Raw genomic sequence first — 27666 nt, forward strand, 5'->3', positions numbered from 1 at the left:
CATTTTAGTTATCAGTGTTCTAATCCTTGCAGCTTTAGGTCCAGATTTTAAGGCGTTTAGGCAACTGATATGCAGTAAATTAAAAAATAAGAAGTGCTAGGTCCTAGATAAACTATCTTTGATTCAGATTTTCATCTGTGAGCTTTCAGATTGTGCTGAATGCTAAAGCCAGACTTGCCTCTATCCCTTTGGGGAGATAACCAAGCAGGAGGAGAAAGAATGGGAGAGAGACCATGTGGAAAACAGAAGACAAGGTATCAAATCTCTTCTCTAACCAACTCTGGGAGATGGTTTTAAAATCCCAGAAAAGAACTATGAGTCTCAGACCATCCTGCAAACACATCTCTTAAAATCTTCACCTGAAGTAATTCCATTTTGGATAAATAAATACTCATTGGAAGAAGTGTTTGACTTTGTGGCCTTTGCCAAGACATTGGGAAAATACACTGACCAAATAGTAACTCATCTTCTGGCTTCTTGGTTCTTAGGTGTGTTGGAAATTGAACTATTTGCACAAAACAAAGCAACTTCAGTCTGATTAATTTATCCAAACCTCACATTTTCAGCAGTGTCTTTGCAGGAAACCTTTAGTTTTCTGCTTCCAATCCAGCAAAATGAGGTTTTCCAAATCCCAGAGTGCCCTAACCATGGGGCCAGATAAGGGCTCTGTGTAAAGGGCTAATCCCAGATTTCCTCTTGATTGCCTTTGGAGAGCCCCAGAAAATGAATCTTCCCAGGGAAGCTGGGATGTCACTGAAGTTTTGTGATAATTGTGTTTACTGTGATAATTGTGATAACTCTGCCCATTGGCAGACAGAAAATTAGGTACTGCAGGAATATAAATTACAATGGGGTCATGTGGGGGGACAAAAGTGAAATTTGGAAGTCTTGGCTGCACCTGAGCATCAGGCATCCAAAGAGCTGCTGATTCTCCCTCCCTCTGCTGTCTCCACTCTCACCAGGAGCAGTTTTTGCATCAATGCCTTGGACTCGACATTGTGATCTCCTGACTCTGGGCTGGTGACCCAAAGAATGATTTTATGCATGTTGTCTGAGCAGATTTTGTTAATTTTCAGCCTTGTTGTTCCCATTGCAAGGATAATTTGGCTCTTCTTTTATTGGGAGGGATTTTGCAGGGATCACCTGCCCAGTGCTGCTTTCTCTGCCCAGGAGAAATTTCCTCTCCTTTTTTTGGGTCCTGGTGACCACATCCAGCAGTCTCCCCATAAACCCCCAAATTGCTGCAGTGACAGGTTGGAAAATGAGGAAAGCAGAAATATCTTGATCTTTTTGAAGTATCTTCTAAGTTAAATCAGGAAGGAGCTAGAGCTGTTCTCTTTGCTAAGCTCATGGTCAAATGAATTTATTAAATTTCTTTTTTTGATCAGCTAGAAAAACAATTTAGACCTGCCCAGATCCAAAATCCATTAAGCCACATAGGGTGTTTTTATAGCTGTTAGTGAACTTTGGGCAAGAATTTGAGAATGCAAAATTCAACCATTTGCAAGGAGTGTAATTGAATAGGGGAGAGAAAATGATGTTTAGAATGGCTGTAAAACATTTATTTTGACATTTTGCAATGTTGTTTCTTGCAAATTTACCTCTAAATGAGATTATAAAATGTTTGCCACTTTTCCCTAAAAACTGAAGCCATTTTTGATTGGTGGAAATGATCTGGTAAATTTTGGCAGAACTTTGGAGCAGAGTTATGGGGAAATTGATGAGTTGTTTTTTACTTTTCATTCCTCTGAGAACACTACTTTTTTTCTTTGTTGTAATGACAGGGGAATGAGATGCCTCATATTCTTTGGAGATGATTTTTTTTTAAAAAAACACTGTTCGTTTATGAGATCCTGTGTAACGGGCTGGGAAATTATCCAAGTGCTTTCTTACAAGATACCTCCAGATACTCCCACAAATAATCCTAAATGTCCTTAGATCAATTGAATGCAGGACAATTTCCTAATAGGTTCCCTTACTACAGAAATCGCCAGATTTTTTTTGCTGTCACTTCCAGCCCTTCCCAGCACCCACCTTTTCATCTGCCCTGGACACAAATCTGTTTACTCTGCAGGATTTAAGTGGCAGGGGATTTCTTTTTGTGTTTCTCCACCAATTACTACAGAGGGGCTTTGATCCTTTTTTGTGGGTTTTGGGATTCCCCCAAATGACTGTGTAAATAAAAAGATGGTCATGCATTAAGCAAAAGAATGAGAATGCTCATGAAAGCATATTCAAATCAAGAGAAGTGGTAAAGTGGTTCTCTTGCCAACCATTTCTGGATGCAGAAAATCCCAAATATTCAGAGCATGGAAATTACAGGAATATCCTGGCTTGCTGTGGGGTATTTTCTAGGAATGCAGGCAGCTGTGGGTGTGATCTTGTCCACAAGCACATCAAACAGGTTTCTTCTACCAGCACATAAATTCCCCAACTTTAAAAATAATCATTTATTAAGGCTGTTTTGCTGTATTTCTAGCAAGTTGTGCAGGTGTTTTGTCTCGAGGATTTCAAAATGATGTTATCCCTTATCAGGTTCTTTCACAGAGTGGTTGCTCAACTCCAACACTCTGGTTTGTACATGATAAACTCCATCAATTGGCATTCACACTCTAGCCTGCTTTTCCTGACAGGGAGGGTGAGCAGTGAGAGGAGCTGGCATCTGGCTTAGAGCATCCTTGGTCTCCCTCTTCTGGCCCAGCTGGAAGGAGCTGAGCATCCAGGATGTGCTGCAGCTCAGCATCCCCTCCTGCCAGGTGCTGAAGGGATGCTGGGGAGGAGAACAGGTCAGGAAGGTTTTTTCTAGGATGTCAAGAAGGTTTTTTCCAGGATGTGGCTGAAAGTACCAAGATAGCAGTGGGAATTTGCAGCCTTGCTCTCATTTTTTAGTGCATCAGCTACAAACTTTGAGAAAATCATCAATATCTCTTTACTACACACATGAAATGGGGGAAGGGATAAAGGAGATTTGGAATATGATTGGGGAAATGTGTTCAGGTTGTGACTCAGGATGTTCTGCTACTGCTGAGCTCCGGCTCTCGTGTTTTACCTGCTGGATGGTATTAAGGGTTTAGAAATTATGAAACTCAGTTACTAAGGTAAAATACCATTAAAATATCCACAAATAGGGGTTTTTTTGTGCATTTTTATATGGGTGCAAGTTTTGTCTCAGCAGGGCTGGGGCAGTGACTGTCCACTGTGCTGGGCATTGCAGAGCAATGGAATTTTGGGGTCAGTTTGGGGCCCCTCAGGACAGGACATTGAGGGATGACCCAGGGAAGGGTCTGGAGCACCAGGAGCAGCTGAGGGAGCTGGGAAGGGGCTCAGCCTGGAGAAAAGGGGTGTTGGGGGGGACCTTGTGGCTCTGCACAACCACTTGAAAGAAGGCTCTAGCCAGGTGGGTTTCTCTTCCCAAGTAACAGGACAAGAGGGAAACAACCTCAAGTTGTGCCAAAGGAGCTTTAGGTTGTATATCAGGAAAAATTTCTTCACCTAAAGGGTTGTTCAGCCCAGGCTCAGCTGCCCAGAGCAGTGCTGAAATCCCCATCCCTGGAGGGGTTTAAAAGCCATGCAGATGTGGCACTTGGGGATATGGTCAGTGGTGGCCTTGGCAGTGCTGGGTTAGGGATTGGACTCTGATTTTAGAGTTTTTTCCAACCCAAATGATTCCACGAGTCTCTAAGTCACCCTGTCAGCAAGATCAGGTGGTACCTTGAGTTTCTTCTAAAGGGATTTTGATGTGAAGAGGACATTTTGTATTCCTTCTCTTTGCCTTTGGCTTTCTGAGTCTTCCTGCCACAAACTGGCCTGCAAGTAGTTTTTTTTTCCTTCTTATTAAAAAAAAAAAAGTGGTGGTTACAGCTGTTAACATCTGACTTTGAAAAATGCACTATCAGACTTCTGTATTTCACAATACCAGGGTTTTGTGTATTTTGAAGCTGGGCATTAAACTGTGAGTAACAGCATCACCCACTTGAATTGACTTCCTTTTCCCCACACCTGGCTAACATATGTGGCACAATATGTGACATTTAGAAGGAAATTTGGCAAGAGAAAATTTAAAAATGGATGTTAGATGGAAGTATAAGCTCTGAGACACAGGAAGAGACCACAGCAGAAATGGTTTTTTTAATGTAAAACTGAAATACAGGGAATTATAACCCACTCTTTGGCTGTGTATGGTCTTGTTTCTCACACTTTTGGGACTTTTAACCTGAAATTTTATGCAAGAAAACTCTGCCTATATATGTAAAAAACAATATTAGAAAAGATGGATTTGTTTTTGCTGTGCTGCTTGTTGCTGCTTCTGATTTCTATTTAATGTGTCTTCTCACTGATGATTTATGTGTGAAGTCAAAACAAGAATTCTGAAGTTTGGAAAAGAGCTTATTCTGGTTATGTTGGGGTGGGAATTGCCCCTCTTTTTTTTCTGTCTTTACACCATTTCCTTTTGGGAGATGTGGAGAAGTCCTAGGAGGAACTGCAGATCAACTCAACACTTGTTCAACTTTTTTAATGCCATGATTGGGCTTTAATAATAATCATGACAAATAAAAGAAGACAACAAGTCTTAATCTTGTCAAGAATCTTAAAATGAGAATATCATCTTAAACCTGACAAGGTGCAAGCCACCAGTTCCTACAAGCAGTTGCCCATTGATGCTTAAATATCGCGACTTGCCCAAATCTTTAATTCTTTTGCTCAGATGAAGTAAATTCACTTTGCTGCAGCAGAGATTAAAGTTAGCAATATTATATATTACAAATATAGAGTGAAAAAAATAATATATTAGAAATATAGGGGGGGAAAATAACTGTAGCAAGATTGAAAATGGATCCCACTTTGTTAGGGAAGGGGAAAGTTGGCATTAACACAAAATCTCTTTAAGCTGAGGATTTAGGAGCAGAGGGATGCAAATTGTGTGTAAATTTACAGGAGCAGATGTGTGAGGATGCCCACCCATGTGATGTGGCATTTTTTGTGCTATTTCTTGGGATTTTTGAGGTCTAATCAGTGCAGCATCAAGTGCCCGAGCTAACCCTAGAGGGCTCTCACGACTCAGGAACAGAAAGGATGGGACTATCAGAGAAGAGACTTCAAGCTCTCAATTTTCTCCTTTCTTAAGAAAATATCTGCTTTATGCTTATGTATGTGCATTGGCAAGGGTGCAACATCTGTGTTTGAAACAGAATTAGAAAATATTTGAGGTTTTACTTTGCCCTCTCCTTCATGCAGGGAGAGAATTTTGTCACTAAGCAGGATTTTCAAAACATTTCTCAAATCTGTTGACAACTTCAAATAAGCCATTAAATGTCAGCTGATGAGCTTCAATTCTTGGAGCTTCTTGTGAGAATTATGAAAATAATTCTGAATTGGAAAATGTAAAAGTAATATACCTTCCCTTCATTCAGAAGGCCTGGTTCTTAAAAAAACAGTGAAATATGAGATCTGTGATAAAATTTTCCCCTGTGAGGGTGGTGAGGCCCTGGCACAGGGTGCCCAGAGGAGCTGTGGCTGCCCCTGGATCCCTGGAAGTGTTCAATAATCCTCAGCTTTTTTTTTCTCCCTCACAAACATACCTTTAAAACAAAAATGTACTTTGAGGGATTTTTTAAAATAAATATTATAAAAATATATATTTATACACATATATTTTTATACATCTACTCCTTTGAACTTTTGGGGCCAAGTCCAGGTCCTATTAATCATATTTACCCAATCCATAACATTCCCTTACACAGTTTCATGTGCTGGGTAATTTTTCTACATTTACTGGCTAAAACTGTAATTAAACCCTTGAACTTAAAAGTGAAAGTGCCCTGATTAAGGAAATACATCCGCAGCATTAAGAGAACACTTTACATTAAGGATTTTCAAGTGAATATTTCTACACTAATGATTTTAATCCTAATGAGGACTTGATGTTCTGCTCCTCCAGAAGAAAAAGCCCTGGTCTCAGCACTAACTGATGCAAGCTTTTATTTTTCCTGACATTCTAATTATATATGAGAACAAAAACAAGACAGCACTGCTGGCATGTCAGATGGAAATTTTTTTTTAAAGAGGAGAATGGCAAGAAACTGGTTGTAGCCAAACCGGAAAATCCCACATTATTATTCAGGATTTGTTTGTTTGGCTTTCAAAAAGCAGGAAGGGATTAATGGCAAGCATATTACCTTTTTCAGCTATATTGGCTGATTGGAAAGCATGTTAATAAGATGGCTAATAGATGAAAGATAACCTGGCTTGGGTGCCAGTGTACTCAAACCAAAGAAAAGTGTAAAACACAAAAAATAAAACTAATCTACCAGAGGGACAGATTTTTTTTTTTCCTGAAGCATGACTAATTCCTCAGAAAGTAATGCTGCCTTATATTTTAGGGTCTGATATAAAATACTCATTATTCTTTTGCCTTTTGAAATGTTCACCCTCAGTTTTTATTCAAGCATGGGAAGTGGTGCAGCACTCACATCAACAAAGAGGAAAACTTTTCCCCTCTGTGGCAACTTTCTCTCATATTAAAAAAAAATCTTCCAAAAGAGAGTAGGAGAAAGTAGATATAAATATCTTAACATTATTATTACAAATTATATAAATATCTTAACATTATTTGAACAAAACAAATTGTGCTCTTGCTGCTGGAGGTCGGGGAATTGAACCCTACTTTGATATCCACTGGGGTGTATCTCAACATTCCTAGTAAAGAGAGCATTCCCATGAAACATTTGATTTAAAATCAAATAACAGCTAGGATGGGAAAGGACAAGCAGTCATAGTGTGGCCTCCTGAAAAGAAGAAAGGAGATTGGCTGGTAAGGGATTATTATTCCACAGTTTAGGAAGGACAGACTGGCAGAAGGAGCTGATTCATGCACAGCTTTGCAAAACTAGAGGTTTGGTTTGTACTTTTTAAGAGCGTCAATTTCTGCAAGTTGCCACCATGCAGTGGAAAAAAAAGTAACTAAAATTAAGCTAAAATCTTGAGAGTTTAAAGCATGTAACCTACAGCTCCTTCCTCCTAAAAGAGGCACTGGGGAATGCTGAAATGTTTGGGTATTTATTTCTTTTCCTTCTAGTCCACAGTGTGCTACCTCCTACCCTCTAATTCTGTCTGTCTTCCTGCAAAACAAGCCAAAAATACATCCACTAGATAAAAATGAGAAGGATTTTTTGTAAAATTAAATTTTAATTTCCAAGGGGCCCAACTAAATATGCTGTGCAAGTCTTGTTTCAGGCCCAAAGTACTACAGTATTACTGAATTAACTGTGGAATCTCAAATTCAACATCTTTTCCTTGAAGCTATTAGTGTTTTACTGCCTGAAATCCAGCTGTGAGAGAAAAATCCTCCTCATCCTTGTAACAGCAGAAGAGATTTGGAAGGAGTGTGCTGTACATGTAGAATAACTATCTTTAAAAAAAGAAGTACAGGATGTTCAGTGCAGGCTCTGTGCTTCATTGCATGATTCAATAACTCTTCGTTGAACAGACAAAGACTTTTCAGATGCTTGTAATAATGTGCATTGCAGGAAAATAAAAAAAGAAGAAAGTCTGATAGATTTTGAGTCTTTGCATCAAAGGGTGAGCTGAGTAACAATTAAGTAAATGTAGATTTATTTGGTTCTGATTTTTCTTTAAAAAGACTGTTTCAGGCAAGGCAAACAGAACATAATTTCTTTAATTGGCATTTCCTGAAGCACATAAAGCATGTCAGAGAAAATTAAGGAGAAAAAAGAACCCAATGTCCCCTCCTCATCTTATCATTTTTCCACCTTTAAGAAAGCTAAATAGGATAGAAAGAGGCTGCTGGAAAATGCCAGGCTGGGAAACTTCAGCCCAAACTGGTTACAGCTCTTATTTTAGACAGCCTTTGGATGTTGTACGATTCTTTCAGCAAGGCTGGGCTGAGAAGGGCACAGGGCAGATGTCTGGGGATGTTTCTAACCCAGGGCAAAAACTGTGTCCCTCAGGGCAGGGCATGATCCTGTCCTTGGGGCTCCCGGGGTGGCAGGGAATGTGCCAGGTGTCCCTGGCTCCATGGAATGTTCCAGCATGGCAGGGACAGGGCTTTGGGAGACTCTGTGTTGTATTCACATTCTCTGAAAAAAATCCCTTCACCCAGCATTCTTCTCCTGGGAAGCTGAGAAGCCTCAGAAAAAGGAAAACAATTCTTATCTCATTTGCTTCTCCTGTTTGTGCTCATGTGGAATGTGTTTGAGATTGTTTACCCACAGGTGATTGTTTCATTGGATTTCTGGTATGAGTTATTTTCACTCATTGGCCACTCAGGGCTGTATTGAGACTCTGGAAATAATAATGAGTTTTCATTCTTTTTTTAGCCTTCTGTAAGTATCCTTTCTGTATTCTTTAGCATAGTTTAGTATGGCATTGTTTATATAATATAGTATCTTAAAATAATACATTAGCCTTCTGAGAACATGGAGTCAGATTCATCATTCCTCCCTGCCACAAGGGTCCCTGCAAACACAAAACTCTGCTTGGGTGTTTCTTGCCCTTTCATGGGGATGGCCCTCAGGGTGGCCTGGGCAGGATGGGCCCTGTGCTGTCTCCAGCCAGGCTCTGTGGTCCTTTCAAGCCTGTTATCTCTGTTGGATAAACATTTCTCCCATCCCCTCCAGGCCATGGCTTTGACAATCATCCTCTCCTGGCTGTGCTGGCCATCCTGCCTGGGCAGACACAAGATCCACAGATTGATGTGGCCATGGCCCAGCAGATGTGGCAGTGTGAGGAATTTCTGCAGCAGGAGATGTTGTGGCTGTGGCAGGAGGTTGGGCCCTGGAAAAAGTTTTCCTCCACTCTGTGTTTTACTGGTTCTTTTGGGCCTCTATGGCAGCTGTGATCCTTGAATTCTGCATGCAAAAGCAGCCCCTGCCTTGAGCAGAACAACTGCAGCAGTGAAGAGGATGAGGAGGAGGATTAAGACCTCAATGGAGCACAAAGTGCTGCCAGGTCTTTGGCTTGGCCCACCCTGTTTCCAGTGCAGGAACTGCCTGACCTGAGCAGGAATCTGAAGCAGCTCCTGGGTAACTTCTTGATCAACCAAGACTGTTCAGAGCACTCTAATGCCAAAGATTTCCTACACATACTGGGATGAATGATGGCACCCATGAATCCTGGAGGGTCCTCAAGAATTGAATCTTCTACCAGCTGCTTGTGTTCCTGCAGCCACCCCCTGGTCACTCCTCCATCCTGGAGCAGCACCCAGAGAGGGACTCTGACATCACTGAGGTGCTGGAGTGCTCCATGGATGATGGGATGAGTTTTTCCATGTGTTTTCCCCACTCCTGGGCCAATGAGCTGCCTGAAGATCAGAGCTCACTGCTCCTAGAAACCCTCTGCACAGGCTCCTGCTCACACCTGGAGCCAATCTCCAGCTGGGTGCAAACCTGCCTGTGTTCAGCCTGGCTGTGTTTGCCTCAGTGGTGCCTGATGCTGCTCCTGCTCCTTGTGAGCAGCCCCTCTGAGGAGCAGAGCTGCCCTGAGATGGTTTTGGAAACCCCTCTGAGGAGCAGAGCTGCTCTGAGATGGTTTTGGAAGCCCTCTGAGGAGCAGAGTTGCTCTGAGATGGTTTTGGCAGTGCAGGAAGGCAGCACAGGCTGATCCTAGTGTAGGTACCAGACAGCTTCCCCAGGGTGCTGGTTTAACTGGGGGAGAGTCAGACTGGGGAGGGCTTAGGCCCATGTGGGTTTGTATTTTCATTGGTGCCTAAAACTTGAAAATTGAGATATTATTGTGAGCAGTGCTTGATACAGTGGCAGGGTCCTTTCTGCTCAGCTGGTGTCACCTCCAGCCTCATCCATATCAGTGTCCCAGCAGTGATGGGAGCTGAGGGGACTAGGAGAGCTGAGGGATGATGGAAAAGCTGAGGGGACTTGGGGGGCTGAAAGGGATGCACTACATACAGCACCAGGGGTAAGAAGAGGAGAAAACCACATGTGCTGTAGCATGAAGCTCTTATAAAACAGCTCAGTCAGCTTTGGAATGAAAACAGAAAATACACACTAAGTCAATCAGGAACAAATTTGGTCAAGAATAATGGAAAACAAGTTGCTGGGGCTGTGTCTGGGCTGTCTGGTGATCCCAGGTCTGGTGTGGTGGTTTTCCACAGCACCGAGGCATGGTCAGGAGTGGCATGAAGTGTTCACATGAATCACAGCTCCTCCGTGCCTGTGGGAGCCACACTGATCAACACCACCTGAATATTTGGCCCAGGGGTTGGGTTTTCTGGGGACAAGTGATCAGGTTTCAGAGCACTCTGTGGAAATTAATTTTTAAGGGTGTTGCTTTGGTCCCTTGCAATGTGAAATGATGCAGGTTGCTTTTTTTCTCTCTCTCGCTTTTAACACAACAACAATTTTTGCCTTTGGGGACCTGCTTTAATTAACAGCATTCTCTGGTTGCACATCAAAGAGCTGGGGAATGAAAATGAGTTAAAACCTGGGCTTTTGGACTCTAGGAGTTTCTCCATCCTACTAAAATTGCAGGATATGAAAGTTATTTTTCTTCCTTCTACCAATAAAATATTTAGATGGATTCAGCTAAATCTGTTTTCTTGTTTTGAAAAGAGCATTAACAAGTGTTTGAAAACCACCTTGAGTACTGTGTGCAGGCACTTTGAGTCTTCTGTTCACTTTTGGGCCCATCACTTGAAGAAAGACCTTGAGAGACTGGAGATGGGTTTGGAACATGACCCATCTCCAGCCCCGCAAGAGAGGGGCATGTCCAGAGATGGGTCTGGAACAGAAGTCCTGTGAAGAGGAACTGGGGATGTTTAGCTTGGAGAAATTCTCAGGGGACACTATTCTATTAAAAATGCTCTAGAAAATGGGCAAGCACAAAGAATTTCTTCCTGTCTTTCTCCTGCCATTTTTCAAAAATTCACAATCCTGGAACATTCAGGACTATCTGTTTTTCTGTGGCTGCTGAGAGCAAGAGTAGGAGGGCAGAAGGACTCAGTTTGGTGTTTATTTGTAGAACATGAGTGAAACTCTGGGTGCCACAACTCTCTCTGGAAATGTAATGTTAATTGTAGTAATTTCACTTGAGCTTTTGTAAGCCCAAGGTTTTTTATTATTTGAAACAAGATGATTTACAGGTTGACACCCCATCCCTGGAAGCATCCAAGGCCAGGTTGGGGCTTGGGATCCAGCCTGGGATAGTGGAAGGGTGTCCCTGTGTGGTGGTGTTCACAGGGATCCCAGGAAGAGGGAAGAGATGAGGATCTGACTCCATGTTTTAGAAAACTGATTTATCATTTTATGATATATAGTATATGAAAAGAAAGTTATATATTAAAACTATTCTAAAAGAATAGAAGAAAGTATTTCATCATAAGGCCAGCAAGGAATAGAATTGAAATGGAATGATAATAAAATCTTGTGACTGACCAGAGAGTCCGAGACAGCTGGACTGTGATTGGCCATTAATTAGAAACAACCACATGAGACCAATCACAGATGCCCCTGTTGCATTCCACAGCAGCAGATAATTATTGCTTACATTTAGTTTCTGAGGCCTCTCAGCTTCTCAGGAGGAAAATCCTGGCAAAGGGATTTTTCAGGAAATATCATGACTACATCTCTGCCCATGGCAGGGGGTAGGAGCTGAATGGTCTTTAAGGTCCCTCCCAACCCAAACCATTCCATGATCCCATTTTTTTTCAGGACCAAATTATTTCCTTACCTTTCCTTGTCCTTTCCCCAGTTTTAGACCCTGTAGGTGCCCAACCAGAAAGGTCTCATTGAAGAATTCAGCAAGCTCTGAAGCTCTCTGAGGTGCCTACTCCTCTTCCTCTTACAATGTGAGGCAGGTCCTTCCCAACAATTTTCTTCCATGAATTTGCTAGAGGAGGGATTGGAATTTTCGCAAACACAGCCAAGGACATTTGATCAAATTTAAGAAAAATGTTAGCAAAGTTATCCTTAAAGCCCCTTCAAGATACTTCATATCTTGAATTATTTTTTTCCTTGCTGTTCCCTGTTAGATGACTTCTTATGCTGACACTGTTTTTAACATTCTGACCCTTCAAAAGCTGGACTTTGATAATAACAAGAATTTTTCATTCTTTCCTGAGCAGAAGGAATTTTACTTGATTAAGAATAAGAGCATAAGGAAAATTCCTTCTGGCCCCAAATTCCATTAATATCTCTATTTTCCATGCTTATTTTTTATATAACTCACAAACATCATTACAACCCTGTCAGAGGAAACGGGTCACTGCAGTTTATAAGTAGCTTAAAGCACGCAGCAAGCATGTCACTGATACTGAGGTGCTGAGAAAAGCCATCAAAGTAATATTTCTGGGATATTTTTAAGTGGTCACACTTCTAATTTGCATCCTACAGGCATAAATTCTGTGAAACTAGGAGAAATGTCTTGCTTTTTTTTTTTTTTCTTTTTCCTTTTTTTTTCCATACTGTGCAAGCAATTGAAGTTCCTTTAGCCTAAACTGAGAAATTAAAGCCTTACTTTACCAGGAGCTTTTTTGTGTTATTCCAAGAAGCCAGGAGCTCATTGCACCACAAGATTTGTCCAGAAATCACAGAAATATTTGTGCCACTCACAGCCTGAAAGGCCAGGACCTGACTCCTTTACATGTCTCCTTGGGGACAACCAATGCATGAAACCCCTCTGCAAATCAATTACTTGCTCACAGAAATTTAGAGCATCCGGAGAATCCTTTGTGCAGTTTTTCTCCCAGTATGATGCAAAATCCAGTGGATCTATGACTAAAAATGCTCACAGATACAAAATTGCTGCATCTCAAAGAAAACAAATTCGTCCAAAGACTGAGTAATTGCAGTCTTTTTAAATTCAAATTAATCCAATTCTAATCTAATTTTTAAAAATTACTCCTTTTTTGTTACTATATCGCTGCAGTCAAAAGTAGTCACCACCAGCCAGAGGGATGAGGAGTAACATCCTCTTTTATTTTGGCCTTCTGCCTTTTCAAAAATTCTGGGGTGATTCTGTGATATTCTGAGAACTGGACAGCCTGAACTTTTTATTACTTTGTGACCTCTGGCCTGAAGCATTCACCTGAACAATTAATGTGACAAAACTAACTACTATATCATGGATATTTCCAGGTCCCTACATTGTTTCAAAGAAAAATTTCTTCTATTCCACCAACCCATATGTTTGTGAGCATAAGATAAACCTGAATTTCACTCCAAGGTTTTTACGACTTGATTTCCCATTTTGTCCTCACATTTTACTCTCACTTGGTGGTGATCTGTCCTTCACCAAATGCAGGTAACATCACTGACCTGTCTCAAGAACCAGCCAATTATTGATCTTTGGAGTCTGGCCATCTCAGTGACACTCTAAGACTTGCTAAACACTGTTCTGCACAAAGCCAGAGCAGATTAGAAGAGCAAAAATTGTAATCTCAGTTTAATTTGACCAGTTTCTTATACATAAAAATGTCTTCAGTTTGTTTTGTTTGTTAGGGATTTTATTTTTTTTTTTAAATCCAATATTGTAGTACCTTGGTGTTTAGGCAGCTTAATCATAATTTAAAATTAATTGTAAATGCATGCAATTTCTTAAAAATGTTAGCAAGGATGAAACTCCTTCTGCCCTGCCACTCTGATATCCCACAGTGATAGGCTGCCTAAGAAAATAGAATAGTTACATACCTGGAAGCAGTTAATCTCCTTCCAGGTAGTACAGAAGCTGAATCCAACATTTTACTCCCTCTCCCTTTATTTCAGTCCTTTATTATTCTGGGCTTCAATTCATAAGAGATTGGTGAATAAACCAGAGCTGGGCCACTCATTATGGATCTAGTGTATCTGTGTATACATATCAGGACTATATATTTTCATTTACAGAGTCCAACATCTCAAATGGAAAGGAAAAACTACCACAGAACATAGATTTCTCTCCATCAGAAGCAGTCAGAATTTCACATTTTCCTTAACATTTGGTTTGAGCCAGGAGCAATTTGAAAGAGCACCTGAAATCCTGCACTCTGCAGTGCAAATCAATTGTAAAACCTGTTAATACTGTTTGGATGTTGCTATTTTTACAAATTCCTCACTTGTAATCCATAGAGGAGAACATTTGTCATCAATTAATCCTTTGTATAAACTTCATACCTTGCATGAGTGAAACAGGATGTGAGTCAAAGCAGGCAGTGATTCTGGGAGTGCTGTTCATTACAATTATCAGGCCTTTAGCAGCTTTGCCAGCTCTTGCAGAAATGTTTGATGTTCCACTTTAGAACTTGAGCAACTTCTGGTTATTTATCAAATGAGATTCTGGGCTGGAAGGGGAAAAAAAAAGAATGGCAAATTTTCTAGCTGAGAGCTTGAGTGCTTGCTGAAAATCTCACTGCTTCCTAAAGGTTGAAAAGGATCTTCAAGGACTCACATCTTGATAAGAACAAGAAATTCTTTAAGAATAATGGAGTTTTCTGAAAATGTAACTAAAATCCAAGCAGAATCTGGAGAATCTAAGATTTTCTGCAGGAAGACTTTTTCAATTAGTATATTAATGTTAGTCCAGATCCAGTTGTTAGGTAATTTTCTCATGTCAAACAATATTTATTTCAGAAATGGGCTGCCCCTCCTCTGTGTCTGACTCATTTTTCACTGCTTCCATTTCCACTTCAAAATCTGGAATCCTGCATGCTCCATCCTCAATTCTTATATAGGTGAGTGGTCTAATTTTGTTTTTCATGATGTATATATTAAAAACCCTTTATTTAAAGAACTTCAGCCTTGTTCAATTGCAACGTGTGTTGTAACCAACCTACATCTGTAATTCCCCTTAAGGGCAGATGTCCTTAGTGCAACCAAGTACCTAAGAATCCAGAAGAGAGAGAAAAAAAAATGTTGGACTAAATTATTATGAAATAGACTATTTTAACTCATGTCCTGTCTCTCTGTTACACCTACCTGCTCTATGCTGTGCTCTCATTTTTCTTTTAAGTACAAAATCTCATTTTCACTTCTTAATTTTCAGTAAGATCGCTCTCCCTAGCAGAACAGCCCAACTTCATTGGGATACCACCATGTTTTCTGTGATTTTGAACCATTTTGAAGGCAATAAAATATAAAAAGCAGAAATGGCATATTTAGCTTTAAGGACGACAACTGAGAAGAGTGGTGAATTCCCGATGTGAAAATGGGATGCTTTTAGGAAGGTAAATTTCAAGCTAAAGCCAGGCAGGAAAACAATGGGTGAAATTATCTGGGAAATCCTGTACCAGAGATCAAGCAGGAAGATAAATTTGCTCCCATTTCCTTCCTCTCTGACTTGCACCCATGAATCCCAATGGTTGGAATCACCACCTGCATAATCTTCATCATCAGTTTACTGCTCTGAAAATATTTGTTTCACTGCTCCTCTGCAGATTTCACACACAAATGTGTCACTTCCTGTGTTTTTGTGGCATCTGAAGTCACTGGAGTGACAGAAATAACCAGTTTCTTATATATTTGTGGAATCCTGTCAAAAGTTGTGGGATTTTTGGCCTGATGGCTCCTAAGTCGTGCTGAAATCAGGTTTTGGGGGAGGAGCAGAGTTATCCTAAACTGCTGGAGGGACTTGCTGAAAACTTATCCCAAATTTCCAGGGGTGGAATGAAAGAAAACAGCCTCAACTATTGTATTTGCTGGGAATGTGTTGGAACCCAGGACATTGCTCTGGCTGCCCTGGAGGACTCCAGACCCTGGCAGGGGGCTCAGAGACCTTGGCATAGAGCCACAAACACCTGTGCCTTTGATTTTAACCCAGGGAAAAAGTTACCAACTTTGTGTGAAGATTTACAAGCCACAAGGGTTTGAGTAGAATGATAGTGAATTTATCACAGGGTGAAAAAGTAGAATTTTGGGGTTTTTAGAGGGGGGGTTGAAGAGGCAAGATGGAGGAATCTGGGCATGTCCTGTCTTTCTTCTTCTTTTTCTTGTCCTTCATCTTCTGCTGTGATGGTGGCACTTTTGGATTGGTTTAGAGTAGAGACAGACTGTCTAACATAGGTGATAGGTATTGGAAAATTATTGTAAATAAAGTACACAAGGTTTTTCGTATAAAAAGCTAACACCACCCCAAGGGCAGGAACTGTGCCTCAACCTGACCTGCTGGACAGATCTCAGCAGGTCAGAGAAAGAATGCAACAGATAAGAGAAAATAACCTTGAGAACCAGAGCCAAGGAATCCTGACTTCTTCTTCAGTCTCAGGGATGGGAAAAAAGACTTCTTAATACCTCGGGGTCATCTCGTCAGGGATGCCCTGATGAAGGCAGGAATGATGAATCTGACTCCATGTTCTCAGCAGGCTAATTTATTATTTTATGGTACTATATTATATTATATTAAAGAATACTATACTATGCTATACTAAAGAATACAGAAAGGATACTTACAGAATGCTCAAAAGATAATAATGAAAACTCCTGACTCTTTCCAGAGTCCTGACACAGCTTGGCCCTGATTTGCCACAGAGTGAAAACAACTCACAGCAGAATCCAATGAAACAATCATCTGTGGGTGAACAATCTCCAAACACATTCCACATGAGCACAACACAGGAGAAGCAAATGAGAGAATTGTTTTCCTTTTCTCTGAGGCTCCTCAGCTTCCCAGGTGAAAAACCCTGGGCAAAGGGATTTTTTTCAGAGAATTTGAATGCCACACTCAACTTTCATTTCTATTGCATCCGTGCTGTGTTTCATCAAGGGCACTGTGTGACCTTTCCTTTTGGCAGCACTGCAAAGTGTCCCCAGAGAGCTGCATCCAAAAAGCTCCAGCATTTTATTCCATGTGCACAGAAGTAGAGTGTTCTTGTCTGGGGGCTGCTACAATTAATTAAGCTAAAGGAAATTTGGTTTGGATGTTTGGTTCATTAGTTTTCACAGCTGAAGTGAAGGATAAAATCAGCTTTTTTATGATTTGCTAGAGGGGGAAAAAATTCATTCATTTTCTTTTTATTAAATTAAACTTCCACATCAGCTGATTAAAGTAATGGGTTGTTTCCATGTGATCCTTTATCCCTACTCCTTCATGCTTGTACACCAAAGAAAGCTCATTACAGATGGAAAAAAAAAAGAGATAAATATCACAGTCATTTTCCAATAACAATTCCCTTTTCTCCATGTGGCTGCTTTTCTTCAGAAGGCATCTGCTCACCAAAAATAAACATGAGGATATTAAATATATTTTTTCTTGTAAGTCATATGAGACCTGATCATCTACTAAAATTGAAACTTGTCTGGGAGATATTCAATCACAATTCAAAATCTTACCAGACGTGCAGAAAACAAGCAGAAAGAAGGCATTTCTTTTCCTGAATTCAGAAATTGTTTGCAAGAACTACCTGCCTTAAGTTCTTAGATTCACAGAAAATGCATTGGTTTCTTTCCCAGGGTCTCTTTCTCTCAAGGCATTCAAACTTATTTGGTTTTATTGAAGAGCTGTTGAAGGGCCATGAGCAGTGATTAAGTGGCAACCACAGAATATTAAATATTAGAGGTCTGAATAGCATATGGATGGATATGGAAAAAAATCCACTTTTATTATATATTTCTATGTCATATATATATATATATATATATTTAAAAGATGTTTTACCTTCAACCATGATGCACATCTGAGATGTGGATTGTCATCCTGTATTATGTATATGTAACTTGTTGGACATCATGGCACAGATTAATCTCAATTTTAGGCAACTATGTCTAAATACACAGTCAAATACAGGCAATTTGGGGTTTAGGTAGCTTGGGAATGCTTTGGAAAAGCCTTTCCCTTCCATCTGTTAAGGTAATTGAAGCTTGTGTAATTGTGGGTTCTACCAATTTGTGAATCAAGTTTATGAGAAAAAGAATCTTTAAAATGTAGAAAGTAATTTTTTGTAATAAATCGTAATTTTTAAAAAAAGTGTCATAAGGCAAATAGCTTCATGCTTCACATTTAAATTTCATATCTGTAAAAAAGCATTGCTGACATTATGTTATTTAGTTATTCAAATTAAGGCTTGTTACACCTGCACCTTCCAAAGGTATGAAAAATTGGTGTGTTCATATCTAATGAAATATGCATTTCTGAGCTTTGCGAATGTTGCAAGAGATGCTAATTTTGTTTAAGTGTTAACTGTTTCTTTGCTTTTAGGGATTTGGGGCTTGCAGCTGATGGAATTGGATACTTCGCTATCCTCAAGCTACCTCCAGGGGCCAATGCTAGAAGTGATTGATTTGTATGTAAGACCAAAATATGGTTTTTATCTGGACTCTTCAACCTTTTTAAAACCATAGAATTCATCCCCAAACAGGGTTGTACAACCTGGGGTGACAGATCCTACACTGCCTCAACAAGGAATTTTATTTGCATTGATTAAATCCTGTTGTGCAATTAAAAACCATAAGCCAAGGAAAGCTTTGCATTTCTACAGCAGTCTACCTAAAGAGCTCACAGTTTCTTTATCAAATGACATCCAATAATTTTAGATGCTGTATTTAGTGGACTGCCTTCAATCTGACAATTATCACCAATTAACAGCAGCAAACTCAATTCAAAATCAACATGAAAACCAGCAGGTTGGTCATGCAGACACATCTTTCTAAGACATATTAAGATTTCCTGGCTGGAAACTGAATCTAGGAAAATCCAGGCCTATAATTAAGTCTGAATATTTCTTACGGTTGTTTCAATTAACCATAGGAACATCTTAGTAAGGACTGTGTGAAATTTGTTGTCACTTGAAGTCTTTAATTGAATCTTGAGGCTCCAAGTAAATCACAGGCTGTGGGCTTGTTGAAGGGAGACATAGAATAAAGGACTGCAGTTTGTGTTATTTAAATAACAGATGGGATAATTGCATTTTATATCCTGTGAAACATGCCAGCAAAAAAGTTCAAATATAATTGAATTAGTTGAACTAATAAATCAATACTGAAAAATTGCCAGCATGACAGATCGCTTCCTCTTTAGTCTGAGGGCAAAACAAACCCCAGCCTGTATCAAACATATTTCCAGGGCAGCAGAGGTCATGAAAGTGAGCACATATCATCATGTCTTTAATGTGAGTGCTATTCCACAAGCCCTAATCACTCACTGTGTCAGAAATATGTTAAAAGTAACAGGAACCGCTCTTTATCTCATCTAATACCATCAAAAAAAAAAAAACAAACCCAAAGTAAAACAAAAAAAACCCCAACAACAACAACAAACCTAAAAACAAACCCAAAAACACAAAAAAACCCCAAACAAACTAACAAACAAAAAAAACCACCAAAACCAACCCCAAGTGATTTGCTGAAATTTCTCCCAGTTGCTTCTGAAATAGCAGAACAGTTTGCAAAGAAAAGCCACTATGACCCAGCAGCTTCTGAAAACACAAGGTCTAATTAATTTCTGTCATTCATTAGCTCCCTCTGTCACCTGTCATCCCTGATGTGAAGGTTTGTGCCCCTCTAAACCTCTGCTCACCTTTGCTGACCATTCATTCATGAGTTCAATCAGAAGGTAACCATGGCAATCCTTTTAATTTTATTTTTCATCCGATCCTGCCACAATTCAAAGGTCTTTCTACTCAATAATTTTCCTGATCACAGACAGACCACAGAACATTACCTTCATTTTGTGACCATTTTAAAATAGAAATTACCAATAATCTTGTGGATTGGTACCATTTCATTCAAGTGGATTTTCCCCTGATTGCTATCAGAGGATTTTATTTCAGGGTCATTGTCCCACAGTACATTTGGGTTGAACTATTCCATCTGGTCTTTGTGGAATGCAAACTACCCACATTAGGTCATTAAGGAGTTACAATAATTATTTTGCAAACATTAAAATGTATTTTTTTTTTTATCAAATACAGTAGGTTTCCTGAAAGAAGGTAAACTGGGAATGGTATTGGGAAGAAATTGAAGTCTTCCACAGCTGATCTCATCTCAGAAAGTGATTCATTATCAAACGCACTGAAGAATACTTAATTTCATGCCAAGTAGCTGCAAACAAGGGCAAAGAGCCCTTCCAAATTAATGAAAGTATATTAATAAAAATGTTTTTAATAGATCCTTTGAAATGTCATCAATAGCACTTGGGAAAGAGGGAAAGAGGCTTTAGTAGGAACCTGCTCTGAAGCACACAGAACAGAAGAATAATGGTGATTGTAACCAAGGGATGCCCCAACGAAGGCAGGAATAATGAATCTGACTCCATGTGCTCATAAGGCTAATTTGTTACTTTGTGATACCAAATTATATTAAAGAATGCTATACTATACTAAAGAATACAGAAAGGATACTTACAGAATGCTCAAAAGATAATAATGAAAACTCCTGACTCTTCCCAGAGTCCTGACACAGCCTGGCCCTGATTGGCCAAAGAGTGAAAACAACTCACAGCAGAATCCAATGGAACAATCACCTGTGGGTGAACAATCTCCAAACACATTGCACATGAGCACAACACAGGAGAAGCAAATGAGATAAGGATTGTTTTCCTTTTCTCTGAGGCTCCTCAGCTTCCCAGGAGAAAAATCCTGGGCAAAGAAATTTTTTCAGAGAACGTAAATGCCACAAATGGTGATGCTCAGGTCTCTGAGATGCTCCACAACACACTAAGGAACCATTTTGGGGGGTGACAAAAATGTCTGTAGCTTTTGTAGTGCTGGAATAAAATCCCATTTCTCCTGCATTTTCAGCATTTCTGAGTGACAGACTGCAAGCATGTGGCTTTTGCAGAAGCAGCAGCAGATCTGGAGAAAATTACATTGCCAGACATTTTTTTCACTTTTTCTGCCAGTTAAGGCAAAATGGGTCTTGTGGAGCATGAGGACACCTTTCCAAGCATCACTGAAGGGGTATCAGGGACAGCCAAAGGTGACACAGAGACTCCATCATCAGAAGGCATGAAAGGACACTTTATTATTAGATATCTACAATTCTTATAGAAACAATGGTGGACCCAAGGCCTGATTGGTTTTTTGGAATCTTCTCTCACACTATTGGTAAACTATGAATAGCACACTCTGGAGAACCATATCTATAAACAATGGCTACAGAAAGAGAGATAATAATTGTTTGAATCCTTTCCTCTAAGTTTTTCACAGCTTCTCACAGCTTCCCAGGAAAATACTGGGAGAACCATGTCTCTCTCTCAGAGAATATGTGATTACTACATCCAAAGAATTACAAGGAGTGGCTTGAGGAGAGAAACCTTCCCTGGTGGATGGAAGACCATCCTTCCTGCCCAAGCAGGACCAGAAAACCACTTTACCCTGAAATAAGTGGAGTTTTCCATGGCTGCAGAGCTTGTTAGATCAACACAGACAATCTGTGAGGTGATGGTCCCTCATGGGGTATCAGAACTGTAGAAGCCTTCACACAGACAATATCCAAGCTCTCCAACCTTTGATGTGCCCCCAAGGCCTGGTTTTCTTCAGTAAATTGATTTGACTGTCACAGGAAGAAAGGTGGAATAAAAATTAAAGTGAAAAGGAGTGACAGCTCATTCACTGCTACCTGACTTGTAGGATTAATATGATGTGAGGCTGGTTTGATGAGAATTAACATTTTAAGGAAAAAGAGTATTTTAATGAAATGGGAGCATCTGCTGCTCTGTTACTTTGGAGACGTGAGGTTAAAAAATATGAAGTACAGACTGGAAAAGATGGCTTATCCTGACCAGTTTTCTGGGGGATTTTTTGGCTGTTGAAGATGTAACAGAGCAACAGAAGATATGACAGAACCACAAACAGTGGAGAAGAACAAACTATATTTGCATGTAGTGCTCATTTGCTTGGCAAACCACAGGGTCATTTCTGAGGATTTAAAATCACAGCCCCAAAATGGGGAACACTGAGTAGTAAAAAGCACAGAGTGAATCAAAAGTGCTAATATCTGGTCAAACACAGATAAAATCCTTAGGTAGCTCCATAGGTGCTTTGAATTGTGAAGAAATCTGAATTCTGCAAGGTCAAATACTGTAAATTTGTGCTGTAAACACCTGCTCACCCCCAGCCTGGACTGACCCCCAGGTGCTGTAGCCATTCCCTGCAGGATGTTTGCCACCAGATCTGGGCTTACATTGGAGCTCTTTGGCTCAGCTAATTTGGTTCATTCACTCACCTAACTCAATGACCTCAGAGGTCTTTTCCAGCCTTAGTGATTCTATGATCTCAGAGATGTTGAGGCTCATCACTTTTTCCTGAAAGGAATCAGGGAAAATCACCCCAGGCTGGAGTGTCACACACGTCCTTGGGCCTGCATCTCTTGGGCCAGGCTGAAAATTGTGCAAATTCAGGCTGAAATTCAGGTGTTTCACAGTGCAGCAATGGGTAGAAGGAGCCAGGCACTGCCATCATGATATTTTCTGAAAAATCCCTTTGCCAGGATTTTTTCTCCTGGGAAGCTTCAGCTTCTCCATGTTTTGCTGCTTTGGAGAATTGTTTACTTAGCATGTGAATTGTATTTAATTAATGGCAAATCACAGCCAGCTGTGTCAGACTCTCTGAGTCTGTCATGGGTTTTTATTGTTTATTCTTGTCTAGCCTTCTGATGTCTCATTTTTCTTTCTTTAGTATAGTTTTAAAATACAATACAATACAATACAATATAATATAATATAATATAATATAATATAATATAATATAATATAATATATGTACCATAAAATAGTAAATCAGCCTTCTGAGAACTTGGAGCCAAATTTTCATCTCTGACCTCATCCTGGGGACCCTCAAAACACCATAACAGGCACAATTTTACACCTAGCAGCGCCACCACTCACTATTTCAGCACCAGTTGTATTGTAAACAACACTAGAGTTCCCAACACAAGCTTTTCAGGCTTCTTGTGGGTTACACTGATTTTTCAACCAATTAATCTGATGTGATCATTGCTGAAACATGTTCAGAGTGAAGATGCCTGGTTGTAAGACAAGAGCAAAGAAAAAAGAAAAACAAAAACAAAGATAAAATGTGTGAGGGAATTTTGGTTTTACACAAAATTACATCAGTTACCAGCCTTCCCTCAGTGGTGGCAGCATCAATTTTGTTTTTGCAGCCCCTTAAGCTTTACACTTTAAACATTCAAAATTTTAAAAGTTTTCCAACTTTATCAATCTTGTGTTCACTGCAGACAGCTGCTTCCTCCCCTTGGTGTTCTTCCAGATATTTAAGCTGGAGCAGGAGGAGTTTGACCACACTTAAGTGCAGCAAAGCTCCAGCTTGGGAAAAAATGCATGCTGGAATGGGCTGGTGCGGATTAATTAAAAAATTCTCATCTATTTAAAGCTCACTGCCTGAGGCAGGCACCTGTGGGCAGCAAGGGCTTCTAGAAAGGACCTGGGATCACTGTCTGAGGGCTCCATGCAGGAAGAAAAACAAATTTCTCAGTCTGGGGACTGCCTTGGTTCCTGCTGGGCGAGAAGGCAGAGGAATCTCTCCTTTGAAACAAACCACAAGGGCCTGCCTGTGGTGTGTGCTGGAGGAAAAGCTGCTTCTTTTTCCAGAGGGATTCCTCTGTGTGAACTGAAACCACTCACATCCCCTGGAATCACCCAAGGAGGCCAAAAGAATTACAGTAATGTCAGGTTTATTTTTAGGGAAAAAAATTTAGAAAAAGATAAAGCAAAGGTGGTGGCCGAAGGACCTGGGGATATTAACTCCTACCTTCAGAGGTCACCTCATCACAGCACTGCCAAAATTAAAATAACTGCCTAAATTAACTTTTGACTTCACAGAGGGTGTAATTTGGGTAGATTTAAGTGAGAGGGGGTGGAATGACCTTACTTGGAACTGCAGAGCTCTGGTGAGATGTGGCAGCTCAGAGCTGCAGCCCCGTGCTGGGCAGTTTGTGCAGCTGTGTGCCTCTGATGGGAGAGCTACGCCAGGAGGAGGGAAATATTCCAGAGGTCAGAGTGCTCACCCTGTCAGATAAAAAAAGAGTGCTAGTGCTGGCAATAAAGCAGTCATATTTTCACAAGTGCACGGGATAAATTAGATTAATTATAAAAAGAATTTATGGTTTTTGGAAAGAATCTGAAAGTTATTTATAAAGCCTCTAGAACCTGCTGATTTTTAATTTTTGATACCCTTAAAGCTAGAATCATTGTGTGTGGCCTCCAGAGATGAGTTAGTCCATCTTTTGATCCCAATGTAGAATCAGGTATATTTTTGACTTTATCAGGCACTTTGTCCAACCTGTTTTCAAAATATTCCATTAATAGAGTTTGAGCAATGTCCCAGACAATTAATGTCAACACTTCACTACCTCTGCTTTTGGAAACATCTTCTAATTTTTTTAAAAAGTTTTATTGTTTTTGTAAATTTATGTGTCTCACTTCTTTTTCTGCATACCACAAATATGGAACCAGATTTCTTCCTTGTTTTTGCTGGAACAATTTCTGTATATGAAAATATATGGAATGTATACCTGTGAATGAAATGGGGGTGTCAGCTGTGGATGTCTCCTCTGTGACACATTGCAGAGAGCTCCTGATGCCCCAGGAGTAGCAAAAGAAGAACTTTGTTGTGCTGCTATAGGTTTTTCTTTTCCCTTCTGAATGTTGATGGGTAAGGCTAAAAGGCAAGTATGATATTAAGGACTTGTGACAAATGGTGTTAATGGGGACTTTCCCTTTTCCTGGGAACTGACTCCATTTAAATTGCAGCTGATGCTGTAATAAAAGAAATTGCAAGGAATCCGTTCCCTGGATTGATTATAGTATTTTTTTATTGCAGTGAGATCTTTATGAGCATGTTTAAATGTGAAACTGGATAAAGGTGATATAACGAGGCAGCTAAACCACTCTCCCAATACCCACTGAGGTGCAAGAAGGGAAAAATAAAAGGCAGAGATGATGTTTAACAGCTCATAAGCAGCAATTTTATCCTTTTGTGCCCTGCCAGGAGCCAGGTCCCGACACCATTAACTACTTTGGGGTCAAGGTCAGCAGTAGCTGAGCTGCTGAACCTACAGATTGGAACAAGCTGCTCTGTGGGGAATTTATTTGGCTCCTCCAAGGCAGGACAAGTTGGTGGTAAGGCAGGAATTGCTGCTGGTGATCATTAGATGGCAGCCTTCCTTTAGCTTAGGGAGGGAAGGCTCTGAATTTGCTGCATGAAAAACCATTAAAGCCAGATTCCTCCCACCTGTTGTCACCGGCAAGTTTTCATATTAGTTGCTAAGTCGACCCACCACCCACACTGAGCTCACCTCAGCCACCCAAACCTTCCCTGGCAGAGCAATCCAGACCTTTTCCTACCTCCAGCTCATGCCTGACTCACAGAGATGCTGAGCAGTGAAAAATGAGCACGTTCCTCCCTCTGCAGACACCTCCACACCAGCCCGGGCTGGAGGGATTCATGCTCGGAGACCCAATCCATGCACTGGGATATCATGTGGTTTGGCAGGACTGACAGGATTTGGGAAAGGGAGAGAGCCCTGGATTGTGCTGCAACATTCAGTGTCATATTCAAGGAGCATAAAAATCTTCTTAGCGATCTTGGCTTGATGCCTTTTCATTCCTCATCAAACTCATATTTTCAGGCCATGATTTTTTTTTTAATTTACACTCAATAAATGCCTTTAGGGTGCCCATGCTGATGGACTCTTTTTTTATTCATTTTAACAATAAGAAAAAAATCCCTTTTCATCAGAAGATTTAAGCTGTATGGGAAGATCTTTTAATTGATTTTGGCATTCATCATGCATTGAATTGACTGCTTAGCCAGGTCATGATATTTAATGCCAAATTGGAGGGATTTTAGGGGGTGTCTCTTCTATTTTCTGCTTTGAAAGGCAAGTTGCAAATCAGCCTTAACATTCTTCCAGATTTGAGTGAAGAGAACTTGCTTAATAGAACTTACATGAAATAAAACAATCTCTCCACACTCCATGAACCAATAACGCTTTGCTCAAGACACAGAGAAATCGTGTAATAAATTGCTACAGAACTGATTAGGATGGGATCAAATTACACCTAAAATACACCTCCAGCTTCAAGGCACTCAGAAATGAAACAGAATTAATGGCATCTAAGGTGAGGAATCCATGCTGATTAGAAACCCAACTGGTGTGTTTGCTAAATTCATCAGTGCACCTGATAGCACGTTAAAACCAATAAAGCAGCTGACATTTACAGGTTGAAAATGTAATAAAACGCAGCGTTTCAGTAACTCACAGTTTAGCAATTCTCAAATTGATGCTCCTGCCACGGTAAATTACATGGAATCATTTAATTTCTCCCAGCACCTGCTCTGCAGTTTATTTGCAGACGTTTTGCCACATGGAAGTGGAGCTCTCATTCATCCCTGCTCCCAGTGGTGGCTGTGTGAATCCAGCTCACAAGGATGCAAAGGAAAGGGAAGCTGTCTGAGTCACCCACTGCTTTTATTATGTTTGTACGTAAGTGTTGGGACCCTGGATGCTGAGAATTTTAAACTTTCTGTGCTGAAAGGCACAGACCCACAAGAGAATACTATTTTTGACCTGAGGCCAAAGGTCTCAGGGAGACTTTTGGGAGACCTCAGGGAGAAAATGATGCATCTGACTCCAGTGATATCAGGAGGCTAATTCATCACTTTAATATACTATATAATTTTATATTATATTACACTGAATCTGCACAAGCACCCAACTCAACTGAACAGAATCTCGTGACTGTCAGCTGATAGTCCTGACACACACACAGCTGGATTCAATGGGTCAATTAATCAAAACACACCAGAATCCAGTTATCAATTCCCTTCAGGTGAACACTCTTCCATGATGCATTCCACTTGTTCCAAAACACAGGAGCAGTAAATGAGATAAGAATTTTTTTTTCTTTCTCTGAGGTTCAGAGAATGTGAATCCCAGAAATATCCTTGGGAAGTTGTGCCTTGCTTTTCTCTGTGAAGAGAAATGCAGCTACAAGAAGGCTTCCAAAACTGATTGATAGCACTGGGATTATGGATGTGGAGTTTGATTAGAAGTGTGTAATACCACATGGTGAAAAACTTAGAGTTGAAGGTTTTAGAATATTGTAATTTCTATAAAGCTAAGATGGAGGTTTTAACTCTCCTTTTTGACCTTCTTCATGCGTTTGGGTGGTTTTGTGTATTTGGATTAAAAAGTCCACATTGCGGGCACGGGTAGTCGGTTATTGGGTTAAAAGTAAAAATAATTGAGGTGTCATGTCTTAATTGGATAGCTTAGCCTTAAAAGACCTTGTAGAGAAAGATAGTGAGCCATTTTGCAGCTTGTTAGTAGAATGCTGTAGAACTCACTGCTTGTGAGACTGTAATATAGATCAGAAATTATAAACATCTGTGTTTGAACACGAAATGCCATCTTGAGTGCTTCAACCCCCACCTTCACAGAGGCAGAAAAGAAGCCAAGAACCAACTCAGAGGTCCCTGTTGTGCTTGGCATTGCACTGAGAGGAGCACACAGGGTTTATCATTCAAGTAGAAATGTTTCAGTCAGGATGGAAGGAGAGTTATAACACACAGCAGCTGATTTGCTCTTATTCCTGCCTGACACATTTTAGGGAAGTTGTTTTTTGACTGTGTGGACAAGCAGAAAGTGAGAAACAATAGGACGTTAAAGGATCAGGGAGACTAAAAGGGAAGGAGGGACATACAGGGAGAAGGGAGAATTGTGGAAGGAAGGGAAAAAACAGGAAAAAAGCAGAAAAATTCAATTGTGT

This window comes from Melozone crissalis, unplaced genomic scaffold (genome assembly GCF_028551555.1).
Source record: "Melozone crissalis strain CALT ecotype California unplaced genomic scaffold, PUWL_Pcris_2 ptg000132l_1, whole genome shotgun sequence".
Lineage (NCBI taxonomy): Eukaryota > Metazoa > Chordata > Aves > Passeriformes > Passerellidae > Melozone > Melozone crissalis.